This window comes from Cryptomeria japonica, chromosome 8, assembly GCF_030272615.1.
Source record: "Cryptomeria japonica chromosome 8, Sugi_1.0, whole genome shotgun sequence".
Taxonomy (NCBI): Eukaryota; Viridiplantae; Streptophyta; class Pinopsida; order Cupressales; family Cupressaceae; genus Cryptomeria; species Cryptomeria japonica.
In genome coordinates this window covers 354,036,853-354,052,501 of record NC_081412.1, presented here as the reverse complement: position 1 = coordinate 354,052,501, position 15,649 = coordinate 354,036,853, and the positions used below count along the sequence as shown (strand labels likewise).

General features: G+C 37.3%; 1 protein-coding gene across 2 annotated transcripts in view; it reads left to right on the top strand.

Moving 5' to 3' along the window:
- LOC131045338 (uncharacterized) overlaps window positions 1-15,649 on the top strand; it is a 290,081-nt gene that overhangs the window by 238,972 nt on the left and 35,460 nt on the right. The window lies entirely within an intron of this gene.

Here is a 15,649-nt window from a genome sequence, read left to right as displayed (position 1 = left end):
TGAAACTGAGTAACCTGCTTGTAAGTTTTAATTTATTAAACTATGTTCTCCTGTTATTTGGTGGTCTTTTAGAGCTAGACAAAAGTTGCAGAAGATGTGTTTTCTATGATTTCTTTTGAATTTTTTGAAAGAGTGATAAATACTTTCTTTTACAACAATGAAACAAACTGAAAACTAAATTGAAAATTACATTCAAGCTTGTCTTTGTATTAGATTTCTATTGAAGATGAATACATTAAGCACTTTGATGTGAGTGCTATTACAAAGCCAATGAAGTCTTAAAAACACTAACTACATACTCGGTAGCTTGATGTAGCTAAAGTAAACTTGAAAGGTAGCACACAACCAAGGTGTATGCTCAGAAAATGAGGTGCTTACTCAGAAAAAGACACACAAAGATCAGAAATATAATCTTTTCCTCTTCAAATCGCTAACATATAGTGGTTTGCTGAAGGCAATAATGATGGAATATATAAACTGTACTTTCCCCTTGAGATGGGGTTTGTTGTGAGCTCCAAATCCTTGGATGGGACGGCTTGCTGATGGACTGATTTTTATGTCTTTAAATAACCTTTAGACTGCTGCAACCTTCCAAAACTTGTCTGTTGTATTGAGATGATTGTGTGACAATAAGTAACTGATGAGAAAGAAGTTTGTATTAGTATTGACCTTGCACAAGGAGAAGAGTGGGTTGGCCAGGCACACAAGCACCTCACTCATCCAATCCACAAATAACTTCTAACCGCTGTTCCAAATGCCACTAAAGATTGTTGTATGGTATTCAACATTTAGACAAAGTGTTGTTGGTGACAAACACAACAACTATGGTGCTGAAAATGTATTTCTTGAGCTCCCTTTACCCTGAAATGGTATGGCCACACAAGCAAATAGGTGGCTTTAGATTTGCTACAACTTATCCAACTTTGATGCCCAAAGGAAACTTCTAAAAATGAAGCTTCTCCTCACACCCTTGGCTGGTCTCTCACAGCTGTAGATGTGCAAACAATGGAGGTTTTCGTGTCCACAGTTCTCAAAACCCTAAGGTTGCCAAGCTCCTCAAAGGAGACATGAAAGAGAAATGATATCCAAAAATATGAATAGAAATGAGCCTCCAATGACCTTTAGAAACCTTTCCTCAAGTTACCCTAATTAGGGTTGGAATCCTAACACCTCAATTGAATTAATGAATTAAATAATAGTTACTTTATCCTCATAATAATTGTCCTATTTAGGACATACACTTTATGCTATATGTTTTCTCCACTTATACTAACCTTTTCTCTCTCTTTTCCCTATTCACTCTCTCACTAGGAATAGGTGCATAGGAAAGGTGAAACTTAATATTATTAATATGTTTTAAGTGACCCAAGGAGAGATTATAAAGTAATATGCATCAAATTTAATCTCTTTTAATTTTTTTTTTCTCTCTCCTCATGGCCACCTGACAAGGGAGCACCTCACTCTCTCTCTAGACTCATGTATGCCTTTGAAGGAGATATTCTAGGGTTTAATGCAGTTTTAGACCGGTGACTTGGAGATAACAATACTGCTGACTAATTCCACCCATGTTTACTCTAAAGTGCCCCCTGAAATAGGAGAAAATCACCAGTCCAGTGTCCTTTGCCTGTCCTTATCAATCTACGAGGTCTTCGTTAATAGACTGATCTTGATTTGTTGATTCAAGCTAAGAAGGGGACATTGTTGGCATATGTGCAGAGTTTGATGACATGATGATATTGTATATTGTCATTGATGTCAATATGCTGAAGTATGAACCGGTATATTGAAGTAAGCAAACTGGCAAGAGAACCGATATGATATTGTGAACCGGTATATGTGAGAACCGCTGTGATATTGTGAACCGGTATATGTGAAAAATTGAAGCGGTATGTTGGAATGAGAATTGGTATATGGGAAGTTTTGTATCGGGGTTTCATTTGGCATGACTACCGGTTGGTAGTCTCAGCTTCAAGGTTTCTGGTTGATGCATTTCCAAGCCTGTGTGATTCAACTGATGACATCTTGTGATGAGTTAGCATTGTAATGAACATCAGATCGTCTTGCCACGCCAACCTTGTGCGCGTGAAGGATTTCCTTGAGGATCTTGCATGGAGATTGATCCTATCTACCTCAGGAATGTGCGAAGTCTCTGTAAATGGTGGAGAGCGCGTGATGGGTTATCAACTTTCTGAAGCGGCAAAGAATGAACGTTGGAGAACGTCTTGAGATCTGTTCAAGACTGTTGCATTCAATGCAGTATGATTAACGATCAGGATTGAACTGGTTGAATTGTTAAACCTAAATGTTTAGGATTTAGGGTTTATGCTAACGACCTATCTGTTTCCTATAAGGTCGATGATGTTTTTCATTTTGAAGTTGTTGGCAAATGTTATATGAGTATCCAAGTGAAGAGATACTTGATTCTTGCCAAACCGGAGAAGTGTGTGGATACCTGCAGAGTGTGATTGCAGAAGCAAAGGAGCTTAAGAGGATCTGCCTTGGCATTGTGTGTTGTTATCAGATCAGTGTATTACCTGTTGACTTCTAACCATTTCAGCAGTTGGAAAATCCCTTAACCGGGTAACTTTAACAGGCTTTGTGTAAATCCTTTAACAGGGTGACTCAATTCAATGAGTTCTTCAAATCCTCTTGCGAGGTAACCTTTAACAGTGTTGTAAACCTTTAACCGGGTATTTAGCCATCCCTTAACTGGGTGATCCCTAGCAGGATCAATTCCTAGCAGAACCTATTGTAAAAGTCTTTAATCGGACTAGGCTCCTAACAGAGCGGACTTCAGAAGAGTTCAAAGAACAACTTGTGGGTATTCATCACCACCGTGGTTTTTCCGGCAGTCATTATATTTCTGATGATATATTACTTGTTTATGCATACGGGTGAAGTGAAAATGAGATATTAGAATGTGTGGAGATCTAAGTGTTTACCGGTTTATGTCTTTCATATTCTCACTATGTTTTACCGGTAGTGCCCTGATTTAGACCGGTGTTACTGATTACCAGTTAAGTGCTGTCTTTGCAGTCAAACTGGTTCAGGGAAAGTTTTTGTCTGTACTTATTCACCCCCCCCCGCTCTCAGTACTGGTTTGGTACTAATTGTTCATCATTATTCATCAGACATTACATGTAATAAGGTCCTAAGGACCATTTGTTGTCATTTCAATCCATTTGTAGTCATTTCAAATCAAATTGTAAGGCCTTTGATGCCATTTGAGTCATATAGATCTATAAGGTCCTGACTGGGTCAACGTTGGTCAAACCACTCCAAGTGTGTTCAAAATGAGTGGAAATGATGTAATTGGTGTCATATGGTCTATTTTGACATGACTTAGTGGTAGGTGTGAAGTTTTGAGTCAGTTTGTATAGAAGAGCAAAAAAAATTGTAAAAGTTGCTAAAGTTGCTTGTCAACTTTTACAACTTTCTAATGCAAAATTGAGTTCCAACAATTACCCATTCAAAAATCAGTTGGGAACTGTTGGAAAAGGTCCGAGTGATTTTAAATAGGCACATTTTGGTTTGAGGCAGGTTGTTGATGGTGTGTGTATGGAAGAAAGGAAGAAATCAATAAAATTTGAAGCTATAACGTTTATATCTCTCTCGAATGGTCGAATCAGGATGTGAGACCGGGTTCATCTGAAATCTCTGTGAATCACCTTTCATTTGACACCAATTTTGTAGGTTTTCATTAATATCTGAGTAATTGGTGAGCTTTTTACAAGATTGCAAAGTGCTCACTGATGGTGAGTACTCGGCATAAAATCAATGTGTTTTGTTAGATGACATTCAAATCATGGTGGGTCACGATGATATTTCCATCTATACCTATAGTACATGTCGAGATTCACTTTTCTAGATAGTAAATACATTAGAATAATTAATAGAGTCTTCCAAGAAAAATTCTTTTTTATAGAAAATAATTATATTAATAGAAAAGGTGTTACAAATAACTTTAGTTTTTCTCAAGGAAAAAACAATTCAGAAAGAAATAGAGTACTTGCCATGAGAGCAATGGTCTGAGATAGGTTGAAAGAAATAGTTGATATACAGAGGTAAGAAAACTAGTTATATCTAGTGAAAAGAGAGCTGTTACAAGTGGACTTAGTCCTAGGTATCAATGGTGCCTAGGATTCATGGGAGAACGATGTATCTTCAGGTTCGTCTGTGTATGTGAAATGGTGTGTCAAGTTTCATTGTTCACTTGTAGTTGTAGAATCACACTCTTGAAAGATCCATCCCTTCATAGGTACTCTTTGAGTAGGATGGTGATGGTGCACAAGTTGTCCAAGGGGAACTTAAAATATCTTTAAAAACCCCCATAATGGAACCCCAAAAGTTTTCGTACTCTTATACATGTGCATCACATAGAAAATATAATCTTAAATCCAATAGGTACTTCCAAGATATTATTGAATAATTCCAATTACAAGCATAATTCTATTTCAAGTCACAATATTCTAGCAAGTTAATAATCAAATTCACAATCCATGATTTATTGTAACATCGATGATCTATCAAAAGTATAAGGACCATACTTTAAAAAATTGTGACTTGGCAATACTTGGTAGACCCAAATTTCACTTGGACATGGTAACTTGACAAAAACTCACAAAAAATTTTGAACATGAAAATGTACTTTAATTTGCAAAATAATATTTAAAAACATGGATAAAACTGAATTTCTAGAAGTCATAAGTAGTCTTTTCTTCATTTATAGATCAAATAAAATTAGTTCAATGCACATTATAGTGTCATATGATTATAAATTACAAATTCATATTATTATTTTTACAAGTTGTATCTGTGGAAAGCATGGACCCAAAACAATAAGCAAAAATAATAGCAGTAGCTGATGGCCGAATGGTTACAGCTTTTGAATTTTAATATGTAAAACAACATTGCATATATTTATGCAATTATTCTTTATAATACTCAAAATCGCACTTAGGTGCATGAGTAGAGCATACTCAAATATTTGCAAACCTTAGGACTCTATAAGACTCAAATTACAATTGATGCCCATTATGCTCCCTGAAATGCTTATATATAATACTAAAATGACCTACTAAGCAAGTTAAGTAGAATCAAACCAACATTACTAAGTAAACCGGTTGCATATAAAGGAGGTTTATTGAACCAAAATTATGGCCAACAATGACTGCCCTTGTACAATAAAGTTTATGTTGGATGATAATTGTTGTACTCATCATAGCTCCTACTAAAGCTTGTATTTGGAGATGGGAACCGAGGTTCGAAATCCAAATTATTATACACATATTCCCACATTAGCTGTTTCTACTTGGCACAAATATGAAATTGTTGATAATTATTCTATTCTTGTTGATGCCTGTCATAAACTATGCAAGGGACAATAGGATTCTCATTTTAATATTTTATTGAGGACAACAGTCATGACCATGTCTTGTGAAAATTGCCAATCTGAGTTAATGTGTTGAGGTCCGGCATAGCAAAAGAATTCATTTATCTGATCAAAGGGTCATGCAACAGTAGTGATTAGCCAAGTGAAGAAAGGACGATTAATCATATTGATAAACTGAAAATATTGCTTATCAGTTTCAATTTTTAATATAGTAAAATTTCTGTAGTCATCCTTATAATAATGAGTAGAAATACATTCAATATGTTCTGAGGTTTCAGTATTAGACATGGTATTTTGCAAGTAATTCTAGTTAACTCCTTTCATCTAAACATCACGCTGAGCTAACTGGTTTAAACATCTAAAAATGGTATCAAAATTCTTTTCCATGTCAAATCTTGGATAGTGTGGTTGGTCAAAGCTAGAAGGTTGCGTAAGGATTGCAGGAATCTCTACTAAGATGATCAACGACTATGTTGTTTTTTTCTGCAATGTGTTGTGCTTCATAATTGAATTGATTCAAATAAGCCTACCAATGAACATAATTTTCTTGGCCCATCCTTCCTCCCGTGTGTTGATGGGGAAGTTTGCACTTCTGTCAACACAGAATAAAATATAAGGGGTATATCCTATCCTCTCTTGAATAAGGAAATCTCATATGGTATAGGACTTGATCAAACGAGATGACCTCAAGGTTTCGAATGTCAAGTCTTGATTGTACTTAGGATAACTCAGTATGATGTGATTTGTTGGTAATCACAAAGGAACTTATGCATCTGACAAGCTAGTTTGCATCTGATACGGCAATCTGATTGATGCTTCACTTCTCAAACTGATTTATATAAAGAGCAAAAGGATAGGGTTCAGAGAAAGTAACCTAAATTTATGGACAATGACAATAATGGCTGCTGCAGAAAGACAAATTCCTCACATAAAACTGATTCTTGCTTAACCAGAGATAAACTCACAACGCCACAAGAATAGTGCAATCTCCAAAGGAAAATGGAAGATTTTCAGATCATGAACATACATCTAAGTACCCAATTTTGGCACGACTCAATTAAACATCCACAATTGAACTAACAACAATAATAGGCTCAAACTAACCATATACAAAAACTTACAATCAATAAATCCCCAATGGTATGAACCAGAAATCCATCAAATATCCTCACACTTCACCATTAAAATCACTGAACTTTAAGTAATTTGATGAAAGAAACCATGCAAAGAGGAGAAGGCAACTGGTAAAACACCATACTTCAATGCTTTATTCATTTGCTTCAACTACTAGTACAACAATTCCTATTCAACAACTCCTACACTACTCTATTCTACTTCTAATTCTACTTGCTAGCTACTACCACTCCCCTTACAAATGGAGAGAAGGCCTCCTTTCATAGATATCACATTTTACATCAACGACCAGGATTTAATCCATTCAATGGCCCATATCTGCTTTCTAGAAACCCTAAACAACCTTATTTAATGACTCTAACAACTTCCTAACTGTTTCCACTACAGGATAAAATTTACACATTTCCCAGCACAAGATTACAACTTGTGTCACAAAAGGACAAAATTGCCAACTAGATAAATAACTAACTTTTGGCTTTTAGTGTATTACATTAAATTTAGCCAAAAAGTTGTTATTTTTACAATAAATTCATTCCGTTTTTTACAATAAATCCTACTCCATCTCATATTTAGGTATCATCTCTATGTTTTTGTATATTTCTTGTAGCATTCTTGTAGCTCGTCACTATTTTTTAGAATTTTGGAAATGACACCCTTTGATTGTGAAAATGATCCTTAATACTTCACATCCAGCAATGTCACACATTCCTCATTGGCAAATTTTATAGATTTTTCTATCAAAGCCGTTTCTGTGAACATGTTGCACTCAATCTTCTTTAGAAAGACATTATCTTCAAAATTTTGATTTTGTGTTTCTCATTTTGTTTTGGTAATCTTTTGGCACTTTTGGAAATGTTATTTGCAAGGCTTGAGGTCATTTTCTTCTCGACTAACCATCTCCCTTGGTTCGTCTTCAAATTGCTTTCTCATTTTGACCACATCCTCAATCTGTATGCTAGATTCTCCATCCTTCGTATCCATTGGCGGTTTCTATCATTTTTACATACTTTAGGAGTATTAGGGTTAGTGATTGTCATCAATACCTTAAGATAATCTTTATTTGATCAACAATAATGATATTCATTTAACATGTTCTTCTCAAGCATAGATGTCATGGGACCCCATCACTTTTGTCACTCTTTCTCTGGAAGGGTCCTATTTTGATAGATACTAGTTGATACCCGACACAAAGATCCATTGGAGACTTTGACCCTACTAGTCCATTGGAAGATTAACCTCTTGTTATGCAAATTCAGGATTCCATTTTGTAATCAGCATTTTGGAGTTTGATTCAGACCTTAAGACTTTACTATGATTATGAAATCTGATAGTGCGAACAATTTATGTCATTGGAAGGCTTGCCACTTACGAAAAACAGGACCTTGGAAGACAGACAAGAATTAGGATTCTCCAATTAGAAATTTGGAGATAGGAAACACTTACGAATTTGGACCAAAACATGGAGTTAGGAAACATTTTAGGAATTTGGACCAAAACATGGAGTTAGGAAACATTTTAGGAATTTGGACCAAAACATGGAGTTAGGAAACATTTTAGGAATTCGGACCAAAACATGGAATTAGGAAACATTTTAGGAATAAGACCTTTGTCCTAATTTTAATGCAAAGTCTGAGATTCAAATTTTGATGGAGTAGTTTTCGAGTGAAACTCGGGGGTAGGAAGGCTTAATCCCAATTGTTATGCAAAGTCCGAGTTTCAGACTATCCTTACATTATTTCCTTATTTTAATGTTCTTTTCTAAGTCTGAGCTGGCCAATACATTGGGCAAGTTTGGCTTTGTTCCTTGTCCATTTGCTTGAATCAAGTTTGGTTTTTGAATGCTTTTGTCTCATGTTTTTTGTCTTCATTGCTCTCCTCCTAAATCATGGTGAACCTCACTCATGTTTAGTCACATATTTATGTCGATCCTCATGTCTTATTGCTAAATTCCAATGTTGCTAAAAGATCTTTGAATTCAAGGAGGCATGGTGTTGGGTCCATGATTCATCCCACAAGAGGCTGGGGTTTTGACCTAGGCTTGAAAATGAGTCCATAGTCCCTCCTCATGCCCTTATGTTCTTTGTTCTTCAAGCTCTCCTTAGAGGCCTGAAAAATCTTACACCTACACCCTTTGAATCCTCACATCTACATTCCACAAACTTCTAGGATTTTCTACTTCTCTCACTCTACAAGACCAGCAAAGCAAGCAAAAACAAAAGGAGGGTCCTTGTCAGAGACGGGGTGTGTGTGCAAGGCAAAACACTGTGGTCTCTATCTTTAAAAGCATGGTAAATAGGAGATGCCTCTCCCACCCCTTGATATGCATTTGAAAGATGAAGACGTGTCTCTAGGACTAGAGATGTCCCTAGAAATGTCTTGATGCACGAAGTTCTTTTGGCTACCGTCTCCCACCATCTTCAAAGTCTCCTGACTAGAAATTGACGTCTCCCACCAGTAAACTTAGGGAAAAATGTGTTAAAAGTGAAATAGGAAAAAATAAAATAAAATAATCCTACATAATGTTTCATACTGGTATTTTGGATGATACAAAAATCCATGCAAATTTATAGTGATCAGATCTACTGACAATGTAGACTCTTTGAGAGGGACATAAACAGTTTTGTGATTGATTTCCAGTCATTGTAATGGCTTAAAGAGAATTTGCCTTTACTATTTACTATTCTTGTATGATTGATTTTTTGTTCTTGTTTTCAAAATTCTCTGTCAAAATATTTTCTGGAAATTATTAAATTATATTAAAAAAATGGCATCTCCGAGTACCCCTGTCTCTTGGTGACTAAGTTTAAAAGTAAGAAACTGAAATGGTAATTGCATAATTGAGTTAATGAAGATGAAAGAGTACACATAGGCAATTACAAAACGATGTTTCTAAAAGAAATAATCATAAATAGATGATTAAATTGGAAACAAACTAAAACTAACTAAAGACTAACTAATGACCATTAATAATATAATAAATACTTTAATACCCTCCCTTAATGGTCATCCTATCAACTATACCAAGTTGCCCCCTAAATTTTACAAACTTGTTCGAGCTCAGAGACTTGGTGAGAATGTCCGCAGTTTGGTCCATAGTTGGAACATACTGCTGACCACAATTCCATCTTCAACAAGCTATTGAATAGAGTGACAATGAAGCCCTACATGTTTGGTGTGCTCATGCAAGATTGGATTCTTGGCAAGTTTTAGCACCCCTTGATTGTCACTAAACAAGGGTGAAGGTGTAATGTCCCCTTTTGAGCAATAATCAACTCAGTTGACCGTTAGCCTATTCCTGAGACCTGTAGGCTAGTCAGAAAGTAGAAATTAGGGTTTCCTACCTCTGGGAGGTGTTGGTGTTGCAAATGAGCCACACCCGGACCGACGATGGACTGGTCCAAGAGGGGCCAGTAGCTCAGTGGTAGAGAACTCCAACAACGTATGGAAGGTCCTAGGTTCGAGTCCTAGCTGGTCCATGTCTCAACCTGGTATCAAAGCCAGGTCCAGGCTAGGAGCCCCAAGCACACGAGAGGTGTGGCTTAAGGGGGGGTGTTGGTGTTGGAAATAAGCCACACCCGGACCAACGATGGACTGGTCCAAGAGGGGCCAGTAGCTTAGTGGTAGTGCACTCGAGCAGCATATGGAAGGTCCTAGGTTCGAGTCCTAGCTGGTCCATGTCTCAACGAAAGGATATTTCAACATTTTTGGTGGCTTGCGTGTTGGAGTTAGTCAATTTGGGTTCTGGATTCCTTCTCGGTTTTCAAAAAGCTTCGCAATGATGGTATATGCATAGCAAGCAGTTGAGTTTGGCAGACTTACTATATTTAGTAAGTGGAGGCGAGGGCAACTTATTTATTTGGGTTTTTCTGGGTTTTCTAGAGAGCTTTGCGATGGTATAACATGCAAATCAATCTGAAGACTTTTTCTGGACTTACTATTTTTAGTAAGTTGTGATGGCTGCTCAAAATGTGGTTAAAATCACTTTGGAAACATTTACTATTTTTAGCAGTATGCTATGTATAGTAAGTACTATTTTTGGCAGGTTCCTGTGTTCCAGCTCAGATGGCTATTTTTAGCAATGCAGTTCAGTACTTTGGCCTCAGCTCAACATTGGCAGTTGTCAGTAATTGAAGAAGGTATATTTTAATGGTTAAGCCTTATATTTATTTTATTTAGACTTGGACGACTTGGAGAGGAGAAATAATATTTTTATCCTAAGTCTATTTGGCGAAATATTTTGCCTTCATAATGGGGCACCAAAATGCAGTTTAATTTTATAACTTATGGTTGGACGCCTTTGGAGGAAATTCTCATTAAAAAGGTTTATACTTAGTGTTATTTTAGCATTGGCTAAAGTTGGCGTCCACTTGAGGGAATAATGTATTTGTTGTCAAATTAAATATTATTATTCTTTGGGTGATTTGATGAGGGAATGAAATGAAGTGAAATGAAACACAAATTAAAGGAAGTTTGAATGTTGCTGTTTAATCCCGTATTGGAGAGAAAGGAAGTTCGATTTGGAGAGGAAGTTATAAATAAGTACCTTGGCCTTCATTTGAGACTATCCATGAATATTGTAACGAAGTGTTGCTGAAATGTTGATTGAATGCTTCCTCCTAGATTGAATGCTTCGCTTCTCGCTTGAAAGATAGCGACTAGTTGAGACTGTGGGATTGTTCTTCACTCTGGAGAATAGATGGAATTCATTGTGAAGTTTGTGTTTGAAGTTTTCTGACTTTGGAGTGTTGTGTGAGTTCCAAGTTGCTGTTTTCAGTGTGTTGTAGGTGTGTTTTGCTCATAAATCTTTGCGTGGTCATCTGATGGTTCTGGCTATTTGCTCGTTCTTTCCTTCTACCTTAGGCCATCATTCTTGTAAGTTTTCAGTGCATAATTTGGAGTATTCAATTTTATAATGCAAATCGAATTTCTGCCCTAGCCGTATCATGCTAAAGCTGCCTTGGGATGCGAGCAAAATAGTTTTGGGTTTGTTTGTTGTGTTTTGTTAGTTCTAGCTTAATCTCCTATCTCCTAGCTTCCATTTGCATTTGAGCAAAGTTGTGAGCATTTTTGTGAGTTTTGTAGTTGCTGGTCTGTGTATTTCCAGCTTGCTGTTTGCATATTAGATTCTGAAGATTGTTAGTAAGCAGTGTGTTTTTTGGAGTGGTTAGTTTTTTGCGGTTTTGGAGTGCATATCTTATCACCGTATGCTCTCACCTTCCCACACTGGGCTCTTGGTGATCAGAAAGTGGAAGGGTTACTTTCAGCAGTGTTTTGATTATCATTTTCTAACCCTAATGGGTGCTCGTAATGTTTGTAACTTGAAATTTTTGGAAAAAATCAAGGGGGATATTTCAGAAGGACCTACTTGAGACATTTTCATGTCTAAAAGTATCCTCCTTAGCCATATTGCCTCACATGTTGCCTTTACAGTTCCTCGATACTCTAATTCGTCGAGAAAACAGCTACTACCTGTTGCTTCTTTCTCGCCCATGTGACTACACTCATACCAAGGTTGAAGAGATACTTTAGAAGTAGACTTCTTGTCATCAACTAAACCTGCCCAATCTAAGTTTGTAAAACCAATCACATATCTCAACATGTTTCGTTGCAACCCAATGTTTTGTTTTAGGGGCTGTCATGAAACGAGATGTGTAGCTCACAACATAACTAAGATCAGGTCTAGTGGCTGTAAGATAGATGAGACTTCCAACTTGTTGCTTGAATGTTGACTCATTCACCACAAGTGAATCTAATTTGGCTAATAGTTTCAGCCCTTTCTCCATAGGTGTAAATGAAGGTTTGCAATCTTTTAGCCTAAACTTATCCAACAAAATCCTAGCATACTTCGACTGAGAAGTGAAAATGTTGCCACTTGTCTGCCAAACCTCTACATCGAGACAATAATGCAGAAGTCCCAAATTTGTCATATCAAATGCTTGACACAAGTTTTGTTTGATTTGCTCAAGCAAGTGTTCTCCACTACCAATAATGATGATATCAAGGACATAGATGACAAGAAAAATGTTCTCATTACCAACACTCTTGACATACAAATTGGGATTCGAAGGACTTCTCTGAAAGCCTTGTTCAACCAAGTATTGATCAATCTTAATGTACCATGCCCTAGGGGCTTGTTTTAGGTCATAAAGAGCCTTCACTAGTTTGCATACCTGGTGCTCTTTGCCTGCAACCTTGAAACTTGAGGCTGCGTCATTTAGACCTCTTCCTCCAAATCACCATTGAGGCAAGTACTCTTTACGTCCATTTGATAAACTTTCCAGCCAGACTATGCTATAATGGCTAGAAGTAGTTGGATGGTGCTCATCTTTGTTGTAGGAGCAAAGGTTTCCTCATAATCAACACCTTCTTTTTGTGAGAAGTGTTTAACCACCAACCGAGCTTTGTATTTATCAAGTTTTCCATCAGCTCTATACTTCACTTCAAAGTTGAACTACTCGCCACTCGGCAAAACTCGCCAAGGCTTGGAAAAAAAAACTTGGGAAAAACTCGGAAAAACTCGACGAAAAACTCGGCAACTTAAAAACATGCTTAAATTTAATTAAAAATGCATTTTTTTTGCAAAATTTAATGGAAGATGCATCCAATGAGTCAATAAATGAGAACACAAAAGAAACAAGCTGATTCTAGATATATTTAAATGCAAAGTATCTACAAGATCGCATCCTCATGAGGAATGCTGATGGTTGGAAGCCTGGAAGAAAAATAGTAAATAGTTTTTGTAAAACCAAAAGTAAATACATCATTACAATTACAACTTCCTCTTCCCAGCTCTAGCAAACATTGGGGGAGTGGTAGAACTAGAGGGTCTAGTCCTAGAAGTCTGCAGTGGGCGTGACTCGTGTGATTGTGCTTCCTCGCTCGGTATGGCTGGCTCATCCTCCATCTTGGCTGAAGCTATGTCTCCACCTGCTTGTGGCACTGGTAATGACTCCTCATCCTCATCCTCTTCCTCCTCAATGTCATCCAACGTGAAAGCAAATCCACACCCCTCCTCCTCCATAGCCTGCCTCTCAAAATTAGTGATGTCATCCTCAGAAAACAATGGAGGCTGCTCCTGTGATGTCCAATCATTGTAAGGATCTATATCATCCAAGTCAATTGGACCACCTACTTCCTCTACCTTCCTTACGTGCAATCGAAGATTATATTGCACGAAGACAAGGTCATTGAGGCGTTTCTGTGCTAACTTGCTCCTCTTCTTTGTGTGGATTGCTTCAAACAAGCTCCAATTGTGCTCACAATTGGATGAACTACAAGGCTGACATAAGACTTTGAGGGCAATTTTTTTGAGATGGGTGTTTCCACTACAATTTTGCCACCAAGCATCTACAAAATAAAAAAATTTGAAAAGTTAGAAAGCAAAGAGAAAAGAGAAAACATAATTTATCAATTTATCAATCACTTTAGATCCCAAAATCCAAATGGCAAATGTTATACCTGGGGTTTGAGTGGTTCTTCCTCTCCTAGCCATCTCTGAAGGGAATAGATTACCCCTTGCTTCCTCATAATTTTGGAGTTTGCCCACAATGAGGTCTCTCTCCTCAACATCGGGTAACATCGGGTACCATCTGAGTAAGAACCCCCGAACCTAAAACGAGGGTTGAGGAAGTACCCTGTTGCATGAATGGGTTGGTGGAGCTAATTGTTCCACCTATCAATAATTTCCCAAATGGGATCAAATTTGAGTATCCCCCTTGTAGAAATTTTTGATAGACTCCTTGGCCCTATCCATGGTCTAATAAATATACCCCATTGGGGTTTTATCCCCATCCACCAAGAGGAGAACTCTAACCAAGGGCTCTGACACCTACAATTGAAAAATACAAATTACAAAAAGATTAATTAATGAAGTTACAAATTAGTAATGAGAGACTTGAATCAAGAATAATTAAATATTAAAGTTTTGAAGTTACCTTCACAATCTCTGCAACCCTTTGTGCAAATTGACTGTCGAAGACTATGCATGCGACAACCTCTCCTTCCGGCTTCTTTGAATATGGTGAGTTTAGCCATGCTCCACTCACAAACATTTGTTTCAAAGAAGTCAATGTAGCAAGAAGGCTTTGCAACATCAAGAAAATCGTTGCAAACCTTGTGACACCAACTCTCACCAAATCTTTACCTTCGGTGTGCTCTCTCATCAAATTTAGAACCCAAGGGTGATTGTAAATATATTTGGTGATCTTCCTTGCATCTTGCACAACTGGAGTCACCCACTCAAGTTTTTCTATGTCCTCCAAAAGAAGGTCAAGGACATGTGCTGCACAAGGTGCCCAAAAAAGAGTGGGGTGCCTCTCTTGGAGGATTCTACCTGCAAAAGAAGAAGTTATTTTTAAGAAAGATGCAACCAAGAAAAACAAAGCAACAACAAATGAAAATATTGCTAAAGGTGATAATTCAAAAGGATTGTACCTGCTGACACATGTTGTTGCATTATCTGTGATGATTTGTACCACATTCTCTACTCTCACCTCCATGACAACGTGCTCCAACATTCCAGCCAATGTTTGTGCATTTTTCATCTTGCTGGAGGCATCAACCGATTTCAAGAACACTACATTTTCCTTGCAAGCAGCGAAAAAATTAATGATGGTGCGGTTCTTGCCATCTGTCCACCCATTAGAAAGAATGGTGCAACTATATTTTGCCCATTCAATTTTTTGTTCCTCCACCACTTATTTTGCCCTAGCAACTGTATTTGTGAGCAACCTACAAGAACAAAGTGAAATTAGTTCTTAGTACACAACTTTGATTTAATAAACAAGAAATCTAAAAAACAATTAAAAATGAAATCAAGTGGACTATTTAGTAATTTACTAACCTCTCACTCAAATCCTTGTGAGAAGGGGCCTTGTACCCCCTTTCCTGCAACTGTCATTGCGGTCACCAAATTCAGCCAAAAAGGATTGTCTGCCACATTAAATGAAATGTTGAAGTACCAAAAATCAGCACATGCAATGTCGACTTTCTCACGTGCCTCCCTATTCCATCTAGTGGCCTCTAATGATGCTTGTGCTCCAGGTGTGTTCGTGGGCACAAAATAATCACCTATGGACCCTGGTCGTGATGCAATGGTGCCACTGCTAGTGCTAGGTACTCTAC